This window comes from Mus caroli, unplaced genomic scaffold (assembly GCF_978045245.1).
Source record: "Mus caroli unplaced genomic scaffold, Mus_caroli_1 scaffold_7, whole genome shotgun sequence".
Lineage (NCBI taxonomy): Eukaryota > Metazoa > Chordata > Mammalia > Rodentia > Muridae > Mus > Mus caroli.
Window position 1 is genome coordinate 47,598,942 of NW_028227262.1, and position 11,604 is coordinate 47,610,545.

General features: G+C 46.1%; 1 pseudogene; it reads left to right on the forward strand.

Moving 5' to 3' along the window:
• The first annotated feature begins 10,747 nt into the window (after positions 1-10,747).
• On the forward strand, positions 10,748-11,220 carry LOC147003867 (large ribosomal subunit protein eL21 pseudogene; annotated as a pseudogene).
• The last annotated feature ends 384 nt before the right edge of the window (positions 11,221-11,604 follow it).

Below are 11,604 nucleotides of genomic sequence, written 5' to 3' on the forward strand. Positions count from 1 at the left end.
AAGAGTAGAATGATTTAGAACAATACCGACGTGTGTTTCCAGGCATAGTGCTCATATGAACAAACCTAAGATCCTGCTCTTAAATGTTTTCAAAATATATGCATTGGCATCTGACTGTCCATGCCGACACAGAGCTGATTTGGCATATCTCAGTGCAAAGAATAAATAAAATGAACTCAGATGCTTTCCATTTCATGGAGTGTGGTAGCAAGTTCCATCCCCAGAGACCAGAGTTTGTTAATACTCTTGTCGATCAGAGTAGAGCTAAGACTGTCAAGTGCCCCACTTCCTGGTCTAGCTCTCATCATGGGGGTTCACTGCACAGTTATTTATCCATTGCTTACAAGCAGCAGCCAGTTGGTATAAGAATCAGAGTGGGCCGGGGTGGAGGGGTTCTGCTAATCAACACATCTGATTCACCCAGGTGCCCCGGGAAGTGTGTACCACAGAGCACACCTGCTGTGGGATGAACCTGTGCCCATCTGTACATGCCTCGCTCGCTGAGGATCAGCTGGGATAGAGTGACCCAGCAGTGAACTGGCTTTACAACCCATTAAACAGCTGCCCTGAAATCCACAGCATCAGTCAACTAATGGGGCTCAGGGCCATCATCAGTTCTCTGGAAAATGGCATCTTCCTGGAGGGAGAAACTGGCTTCTCCATCATCCAGAGAGCAGAAGGAATGAAGGAGACACGGCAGCACCTGAGCTTGGAGGTACCTGTCTTGCCAAGTTGCAGAACAGAGTATAAGACAAAGGACAGGGAAGAAGTAGTAATGTGACACAAAACACTGAGAGAAAGAAAGCCCACCTCTCCTCTCACTGTCTCATTGTGCAGCCCAAGCAAGACTCCTGAACTCCGTAAAACTCAGTTTGCTCATAGATGATATGAATAAAACAATAGCCACAGCCAGTGTTCTCTTGCTGTGAAGAGACACCATGACCACAGCAACTCTTACAAAGAAAAGCGTTTAGCTGGGGCTTGCTTACACTTTCAGAAGTTTAGTCCATTATCTTCATGGTGGGGAACACGCTGACATTCAGGCAGACATACAGCTAAGAGTCATACGTACAGATCCAAAGGCAGCAGGAAAAGTGAGACACAGGCCTGAGCATTTGAAACCCCAAAGTCCACCCCCAGTGACACACTTGCTCCAACGAGGCCACGCCTATTCCAACAAGACACATCCCCTAATCCCTCTGAAGTATCACCACTCCCTAATGATCAAGTATTATGCAGCATTAGTTCATCATAAGTGCTCAGTAAACAGAGGAGGCTGATATAATGTAAATATAATCCTAATATTTGAAGTCCAAAAATGGTACAAAAATCGAACTAATGAAACATCATGTCATGCTGAAATATCTTTAGACTCCCAATTTTGGGATTAGAGATGTTCAACAGGAAAAAATAAAAAATATCTAAAGTCCAAAACATTTCTGCTCCCAACATTTTGGATAAGAGGTATGCAATGTGTAGTGAGAATAGAACATGTTTGTATTGGCAACAGTAAAATAATTGCATTGGGTTAGCAACCATATACCAATAGTGTGTGTGTGTGTTGGTTTTCTGTTGCTGTGATAAAACATGATGACCATCTTACAGGAGAAAGAGTTTAATTTGGTTTACAGAGTCCATAATAGGGGGATCAGGGTGACAGCAGGAGACCAGAGCAAGAAACTGAGAGCTCATATCATCAGCTACACACAGAAGGTAGAGAGCAAGGATTGGAAGTGGGGTGAGGCTACAAACTCTCAAAGCCCCCAGTAACACATTTTACTCCAGCAAGGCTTCGCCTCCTAGGATTTCCCTAAATAAAACCAAGTATTCAAGTGTTCAAATATGTGAGCCTTGAGGGACATTTCTCTTTCAAACCACCACAGTGTCAAAACACGACTACCAATATAAATAAAGCCTAACATTAGATCACCCAGTGGGCTGGGTGAGAGCCACTTTACTGTGTTGCCTGCCTAAAAATGGGAGGGCTGGGGAGTGCAACCCCAGAGGAAATAAACCAAGGATAAGGCCCCAAATCCCTAGGTCCAAGGAGGTCAACTCATCAATTTGCATGAAACGCCTCAGAGCTAGAGAGGAGACAGGGCTTGTGAAATGCTCGCCTTGCAAGCACAAGTTTGATTTCCAGAATCCACATTAAAAAGCCAGACTCAGAAAAATGCATATGTAATTCCAGACCTACAAGGCAGGGAGAAGTAGATGACTACCCAGGGCAGCCTAGCCTACCAGTCTAGTCTACCTGATGAGCACCAGGAAAGACCCTGCCCAGAAGTTCAAGGTAAAAGGTACCCAAAGAGCAATACTCCTAGTTGTTCCCTAACTTCTACATGCACACACATGCATGCATGCACACACATGCATGCTTCAAAAGCCTCATCACCCTTCAACATGAACCAAGCACTTGTCTGATCAAAAGCTAGTAGCAAGTAGAAACCAGCTTCTTACCCCAAATGCCCACTGAGAAGAGGCAGAAAATCTTCACTCCACCTAAGTTTCTATCAAAAAAACAAGAAAATAAAACTGGAGCCAACAGAGACCAAGGGGTCCACGGCCTTTGTTTTAGACAATCCTGCTTCCGGGGGTGGGGGAGTGCATTGGGTAAGCCCTCCAGCACTGATCTGCATCCCTAGCCCAGTTCTGGCAAACCATTACTTCTCCTCACATCAGAGCACAGAACACAGTTTTCAGTAAACACAGAAAGTGTATCTAGGAAAATGGTTCATAAAACACTGGAGTAGCAACCTTCCTCCTGGGAGGTAGCCTCGAGTTCAAGGGTGGAAGCCACAGCTGCTGTCCACTCCTGGCTTACAAAGTCACCTCACTTCTTGCCTGCCTTATTTCACCATGTATTTGATAATTTTACCACAGATCCCTGCCCTACCGCCATCCCTCAAATCCCAAGATATCATCTGCAAACACGATGAAATCCAGGCTAGGTTGTTGCTAAACTAGGGCAAACCATAGGTCCTTGAAGATCCAGAGTGGGCAGAGAAGGGAGGGGCCATCTCATGAATCACTGCCCACCCACACACAAAAATCAATATTGGGGAGGTAGTGGCATAGAGCAGAGGCTGATCCCTCCTCAGAGTAGTTACTGGTTCAGCTAATATAACACAAGAGGGACAACTTAGTAAAACTGAGAGACTTGATGACGTCCAGCCATCCTGCAGGGCTGGGACTATAACTCACCGTATCACTGCCCAGAATTCAATACTCAGCTTGCTCACCACCACATATCCTGCCCCCAGCTAGCTCCCTTTGCCCTGCTTTTCCCCTTTTCTCTTTCTGTCTCTAGATTCCTTTAACTAATTCTTAATGCCAGGACCAGGCAAAACAACTACATCCCACAGTTCCGGCAACACCCCTGGGTACCTGGCTGAGTCTCTCCTCTCGTATTTTTGCCTTTAAATTGTCCTAGTTAGAAACAATGCCTGAGTTTCCCCCCAAGCAGGGTCATCAACTCAAACCCCAGCCAGGCCCAAATAGAAGAAACTCACGCAGCACAAGAGAGCTGGGGCGAAGATTCCTGCTTCGGGAAACTCGGCTCCGAGCTCTGCTCTGTAATTATCTTCCATACAGTGGACCCTGAACTCTTAGGAGCAGCTCTTCATTCTTGAGCCTTCAGCTCGAACAGCAGCCAGCCTTCCCTGCTTTTTTTTCCATTTCATTATCATAGAAAACAACTCAAAACTCTTTCAGGTCTACCAAGGAGCTAGTGAGTAGTATTTACTGGCTAACCTCTAACCTCGAAAACTAGTGACTTTGCCAGACCCGACAATTAGGGGAACTAAGACTTGAACGGCAGCCAGTAAATTCTCCTGCATTATTGATTTTCACTAAGCAGGTGGCACACTGTATTTTCTCAAACCCAGTAGAGATACTTGTTTTCCTAACATTCAATCAATATCTCCTGCATCATTCACAGGGCAGCTGTGAATCTGCTCTCCGGATGAGATACATTTAAGTGAAATGTCCAGAGTTTGCACCAGCCAGCTGTATCCCTGCTAGCTCCATCATGGGACCACATTGGGAGGAATTCCAAGATAGATGTCCTTGTACCCCTAAGTCACTTCCCTCCTGATCTGTTAAACATGCTGTCTGCCACGAAGGGCAAGCTTCACCTGCAGACTACTTCAATGCCTTGGGGCTAAGCATATCAGTGAGTCAATGCCTTAAGGAAGGCATTATTTGTGATCCCCCCCCCCTTTTTGATTCATCACCTGCTAACCATCTCTAGAAATGACTGGGATTCCTTTGAATTAGCAAACTCAGGTTAGACATCAAACTCACGTGGAGAAGCCAATCAACCCCAAGTGGTGTCAGTGCACTGACAAGAGGCAGATTCTGGGGCTGTGAAAGTAAACTAAGAAATGACAGGGGATGGGAAAAATACAAAAAGCTTTCTGACTGCTGCCTCTCCTGGGCCCCAAACATCCACCTACCCAAATCCACAGGATAAATGACCCTCTCTATAAACAGGCCAATGTGTGCCATGGTTTCAGAAGGTGCCAATCATATACAGCACAGTCCAGTTACCATGCATGAATACTGCACACTTGAAGCAGCCAATGTGATAGCCACTGTTCACATGGGCACTTACTATCTAGCCTCTAATAAGCATTTTAAATTTTAACCTAAACTTTCACAGCTAAATTCATCTTAAACTCACCATTTTTGCTCTAAGATATTAATTCGGATGTAAATAATCTTATCTGGCTAGAGGCCACCATATTGGGCAAAGTAGATGTGAGATAAGAAAGGGACCATAGGACTCAGAATTCTCCAGTTTCCTGTCAGTGAAGGTAAAATCATGAAGGGAAATGTGGTAAGAGCAGCTGTCAGCATTGCTGCTCTATTTAAGACGACTAGTAGTTGCTGGCATGGGCTAAGACCCATTTAACTCCCTAAATACTATCAGGCCAACTTCCTTGTTCCAGAACTTTTACACACTACTGTAGACTGTTGGTAATTCCATTTGTCTAACAGGTGCAAACTGTGCCCTCTCCAAGTAGTTGGGTCAAGGAGATTCCAGTTTGTTAAGCCTCTCAGAAGTCTCCCTACCCGGGCCAAAAGATGCTGGACAAGAGATATTGACATTTGTGTATCCTGAAGCAGTCCAGTGGGTGTTTTAAGAGGCCAGCCTGTCATCGATTGATCAGACAGTCAGAGTTGATTAGGTAGGCTCCTTGCCTCTTCCTCTCTCTTTGGGAACTTCTAGTTCATTGCAAGCATCAACAGGGGGAGGAGTGGGGAGAGGGAGACATCAACAGACCCAGCTAATCTTGCTCCTCTCTTCACATGTTTAATGAAGATTTTGAGAAAATTTGGTTGTTGGGTTTTTTTGTTTGCTTTTTTGTTTTTGATTTTGATTTTTGGCTTCACATTTGCAGACACCAAGCCAAGAGGAAAGATGCATAAGAGTCTGTATAAAGTTAGAGTACTGTTCTTGATAATCAAGACTATATTCTCCCTCTCGTTTTATCTGGCTAGCTCCCTAATTCTTTTCTTTACAAATCAGCTCACACTCATTACCTCACGGTTTCCTGCTCACTAGACTTTCCAGCTCTGCACAAAGGACAGGCATTGGATATTATCTACCGTGTTACTGAAGAATTTTAAATAGCATGTTTTAGGCCTGGAAGCCTGTGAGTGAGCTCCTCATACCTGTAGCGTTCTGGGCGTGTTCAAGGATGGTTCTTTGAGTTGTTCTTATACACACACACACACACACACACACACACAGAGAAATGTGCAGTGTGGGTACTGGTTAGTTCATATTGTTGTTCCACCTATAGGGTTGCAGATCCCTTCAGCTCCTTGGGTACTTTCTCTAGCTCCTCCATTGGGGGCCCTATGGTCCATCCAATAGATGACTGTGGGCATCCACTTCTGTATTTGCCAGGTACTGGCATAGCTGCAGAAGATGGCCTAGTCAGCCCAGGGCGGGGGGCGGGGGGGGGCGGTGGTATAGGGGACTTTCGGGATAGCATTTGAAATGTAAATGAAGAAAATATCTAATAAAAAATTGAAAAAAAAAAGAAACAAGGAGCAACCCAGTTAGCAGCACCCCTCTGTATCAGTTCCTGTGTCCAGGTTCTTGCACTGTTTGACTTCCTGCCCTAACTTCCTTCAGTAACACACTATGAATGTGGAAATATAAGCCAAATAAACACTTTCCCCACAAAAATAAATAAATAAAAGAAATGTGCACTGTGTACTAAAATTCTGCACCTGCCAAAAGCACTAGGAGTTGTATCAGTAGCAGAAAAACCAAAACAAAAACCAAAAAAAAAACCTTTGTGCCCAAGGAGGAAACCCTGGCAGGAAGGGAGTTGGCTGGCTTCCGGTCACCATTTTCCACGCTTCCTCTCCACTCCACGGCGCACAAGCAGTCCTCTCTGCCTTTTCTTGCACTTGAAGCCAACCCTTCTGTTTGCCAGGGAAGCTCACTCTGCCAGGGAAGGACTCTGCTTCTGCGGATGGCCTGGTTGGGGATGCAGGATGCCCTTCACATCCAGACCGCTCTGACCTCTGTGATGCTAATTGCCTGTCTGTGCTTCCGCCCCTTGCTACCCATCATCTCTGATGGCCTCCTTGCCTAATTTTACTACTCTTTCAGAAACAATTAATTGAGATTTGCCTATAAAGTCTCCATATAAAATGGGCAATTATCGATTACTGACACTTCCACTACTCCGCCCCTCTTCCAGGAAAGGACGCACAGGCTGCTTAATCACCTGTCATATCTCCCTGCCAGATACAGCTGCGGCTGATCTGCCTGAGTGCCCCCACCATTGTCCGCCCTGAACTTACATAGGCAGACAACAAGAAGCCAACTCCATCTGAGCTACAGCAGATTGGCCTGCACTGTGCCGCAGCTCATCCCGAGTGCTCCAGACCACATTCTTGAGTTTGTGGGACACTGCCTGTAACTTACGGTAATGGTCACAGAACAAAAGGGATTCCATTAGTGCCTAGTGAACAGGATTCAGTCAGTCAGTAAATAGATAAATGCACCTAAGCTGTGCTTGGGGTTTCAGTGAACAAGAAATGCAAGACCTTCAGGAAAGCTATTTCACCTTTGGGAGACATGACCATGGGTGTAACCATATAAAGAAACAAAGTATAAATTTCGATCCAGGCTGCAGAGAAAGGGTAAAAAGACTTTCTATCAGCAACATGCCATTATCACAATGTGCAGACTTTGAAAAAAATTAGAAAAAGCCAGGCGTGGTGGTGCATGCCTTTAATCCCAGCACTCAGGAGGCAGAAGCAGGCAGATCTCTGAGTTCAAGGCCAGACTGGCCTACAGAGTGAGTTCCAGGATAGCCAGAGATACATAGAGAAACCCTGTCACATTTAATACTAAAGAAGAGGAAGAGGAAGAAGAAGAGATAGAGGAATTTGCCACCACCATGGCTTCATGCTGAGGAGATGGCTCAGTCAATGAGTTCAGAAGTATGCCAGATGGACATGACCCGGTCAAAGCCTGGGACAGGGAAGAATCAAGTCTCCAGGAGTAACAGAGTAACAACAGGAGGCTATGTGGTGTTCTGCATAGGTGAGACAGGGGGACAGCAGACCGAAGTGACATAGGTAATAAGGAACAGGTGTTGGAGACCTGGTAGAGAACTTGGTCACACTTGGTCTACCTTTCACAGCAGAGAATTTCATATGCAGGGAGACTCCTAGTCTCATTCAGAGAGAGTGCTCAGTGAGGCCTGGGGATGACTAATCAGCATTTCAAAGCTCCCCGGGAAGATCTAAGGAGCAGGATGAACAAGAACACTCGCATAAAGACAGTACCACAACTCATGTCTACAGGACACTCCACAGGGCTTCAAACCTGCAGCAGCTGCTTTCCCTGAGAGCTTGCTGGAAATACAAATTCTTGCCCCCTCCCCCACTCTAGGGTCCATGTCTACTGCTCTGTCTTAATAAGCCTTCGGGTGACACTCAAGCTGTGAAGGTTTAAGAACCTCTGATACAGACGATTGTTTTTCTAGAAATGTGGCAGTATTCCGGGGCTTGAGTTCCCAGTGCTAGGACAAGGACGGTGTCTTCCAGGAGGGAATGGTGTCTTAGAGGAACTCACAGAATTACAAGGCCAGGCTGAGGCTGTTCCTCGCTTGCAAAGCCTCCACTAAGATGTGCTCTCACAAGAGCTTTCCAACAGTGATCAAGGATGCTCACTGAATCACGGAGGTGAGTCACAGTGAGTGCCCAGCCCGTTTACAGGATGGCTGAGTGATAACCATGAAGCAGAGTGATGCTTTCCCGGTCTGTCACTTTCTTGTCAAATGCCTTCCATGTGTACCCCGATTTATACATCCCACAGTAGACTCAATTCTGATTTTATAGATAAAATGATGATTTCAGAGAGAGTAACACAGCCAGAGATTGATTTTGTGGTTGCTCTTAAACCATCTACCATGCTTTTTTCCCCACCCAAAGGACATAAATCTCAAATCAGATCTATCTAGGATCTGAAGTTCAGCTTCCAGCTATACTACTATCATCATGCAAAGGCAGGCATACCCAACTGTGTGCAAGCAGACTTCTGGAAGTCAAACCAAGGAGCAGCCAAAGGACATAACCAGGACCCCACACAGCCCAGCCTGAGGCCAGCATCTGCCCTGTGCCTTGTGGTCTTGGAGTTTGTCTCCGGCAGCATATTAGAGTCGCCTGGAACTCATGACCGTGATGCTAAGAGCCACCCCACAGGATGAGGGTTGCATTGTTCCAGGGTAAAACATACTTTGCAATACCTAGGAAAACCTGGTTAAGTAACGGCATGGTGCCCGTCTTACCTGAGAAAGGGAGGCAGTGCAGGAGACATGCAGGAGACATGCAGGGGTAGTTTCTGGAAGGGCACCAAGAAGATCCTGGGCATGTGCACGCAGCCTATGGCTGGAATTGGATAGAGAAATTGTGGGCCCTCAGCCATCCACTGCCTTGGAATCCTGCTGTTATAGGTAGGAGAGTGATGTCAGCATGCAGAAGAAAGCAGCGGCTGGACCAAACTGTCCCTGGGTTTGTCTGCACTGGAGAGTGATGTACTTGGAGCATTTAGAAGATGATCCCCTACAGCCCATGGAATTACCCTCTAGGGTTCCTCCAGTCGAGTGCACGGGTGAGGGTCACGGACATCACTTGCTTAGCAGCATTGTTCCGGCTTCCAAAAGACTATGCATGCCCCCAAGTTTGCCATTAAGGGTCCCCATCCAATTTCAGACCAGGCTCCTTCCTCCTTCTCACTCCTTCTCCACTTCTCAACTACTTGAGAATACTTTGGAACATTCCTCCTGAAGCTGAGAAGTAAACAATCCCCTAAGGTTGGGCCTTTAAGGATAAGCGGCAGAGAAGCAGGCCTTTGGTAAGAGACCAGCACAGAAAAGGTAACAAAAGGCCCTGTCAAGTGGCACCTCTCTCTCCATGAACTCACAGAAACCTCTGTTTCTTAATGACCCCAGGAGCCCATTAGGAGAGGAGTTTCTAGAGCTAAACGCCTTAAGTGAGGCTCCAGGAACAACCACTTTCTGTTGCAGGATTAGCGGAGGGCCTGAGACTGCAGCTGAACGGCAAAGATGCTAATGAGAAACCTTTAGATTATGTAGGTTGCCTTAGAATCTATAATAGATGCCGCCTCTCTCCCAGCCACTATGGGTAAGGAGGCCCAGGGCAGCATTTCTACACGTAATTACGCTCCAATCCTCACCTTGCTACTAAGAGAACATGAACTTTACTGCGCTGTTTCTCACCAGTTTTCATTTTACTGCACAAGCCAAGGTGCATTCCATCAGGAAGATGAAAGAGTTCGGCATCCGAGGCTGTCAGCCATTTCCACTTAGGAATTTAGTGAGGCTCCTAAATCATGGCAGAGGCTCGGCTTCCGACGCCTTACACCTTGTGGGGGTTTCAAATATTCCCCTGCTCTCCGGGTATCTTGGTGCAGTCACGCTAATAGAAGCCATTTAATGCAGTCTTGAGGAGGTAGAGGTTTGAAGGATTAAATTTCAACACGAAGCTCCTTATCGTAGAGAAACATCCCTTCGCTGCAGATTTCCTGGATTCGAGACTTGCTTGCTTCTCGCCCAATGGAACCCGCTGTCCCCGATAAAGGGTGAAGATTTAGAAAATTTGTTACTGTTGCTTTTTAATCTCAGTTCCAGCCAAGATGGGGCCACGGGCAAGATCAATGCTAATTCCAGGTTTGGAGTGACAGTCACCATGTAAATAGCAATGAATCCTGTTCCTTGATTCTTGGAATGCCTGGGTTTAACCAAGGCACAGCCTTCTCCCACCAGTCCTGGATATATTACTATCTTCTCACACCCACCTCCACTAGCTAGTGTGCAAGTTCTCTTAAAGCTCCTTGTTAATAGGTAGGGGGATAGCTTATTTGAGGAAGAGCACTCCCTGAACAAGCATGAGGTCCTGAGTTCAAATCTCCAGGACGTTGGAAAATGCTGTGTGTGGCCATCACCGAGAGGGCCAAAGAAAGATCCGATTGAGTTTGCTGACAGTTCTCACGATAGTGAGAGACCCTATATCAAGGGAATCAATGGAGAATGATAAAGCAAGACACCTGATGTCTTCATTTAGCCTCCAAGCACTAACACACATACACACACACACACACACACACACACGACTAAGCAAAGTCCTCTGTTAAGATTCTCTTATCCTCTTTTTTTCGGCCACCGCAACCATCTTCCAGTAACTCACCAAAATGAAGAACACAAAGGGAAAGAGGAGAGGCACCCGGTACATGTTCTCTAGGCCTTTTAGGAAACATGGCGTTGTTCCTTTGGCCACATACATGCGAATCTACAGGAAGGGTGATATGGTAGACATCAAGAGAATGGGCACTGTTCAAAAAGGAATGCCCCATAAGTGCTACCACGGCAAAACCGGAAGAGTCTACAATGTCACCCAGCATGCCGTGGGCATCATTGTCAACAAGCAGGTTAAGGGCAAAATTCTGGCCAAGAGGATCAATGTGTGGATTGAGCACATCAAGCACTCAAAGAGCAGGGACAGCTTCCTGAAGCAGGTGAAGGAGAATGACCATAAGAAAAAGGAAGCCAAAGAGAAGGGCAGCTGAAGTGCCAGCCTGTGCTACCCAGAGAAGCACACTTTGTGAGGACTAACGGAAAAGAGCCTGAGTTGTTGGAACCCATTCCATATGAATTCATGGCCTAATGTACACAAAGAAATAAAATACCAGCACCAGGGGGAAAAAAAAGATTCTCTGATCCTGTGTTTATTTATCCCCATGCCTGCATTAACTCTGGTGGATTAGCACTATTGCATACCATTACTATAACAAACACCAAGGCTATGTATCAGTTTAAACATCAGAAAGGTTCATCTGGGCTCACACTGGGGATATTTCAGTCCATGACTGACTGGTCCTATTGCTTTTGGTCCTATGGCTACATATCATGGTGGGTATTCATGATAGACCAAGCCCTTTACCTCCTGACTAGTACAAAATCCAAGAAGAAAAGAGAAAACACCCCTATGACTAGAAGATCACTCTCTCTCTCTCTCTCTCTCTCTCTCTCTCTCTCTCTCTCACACACA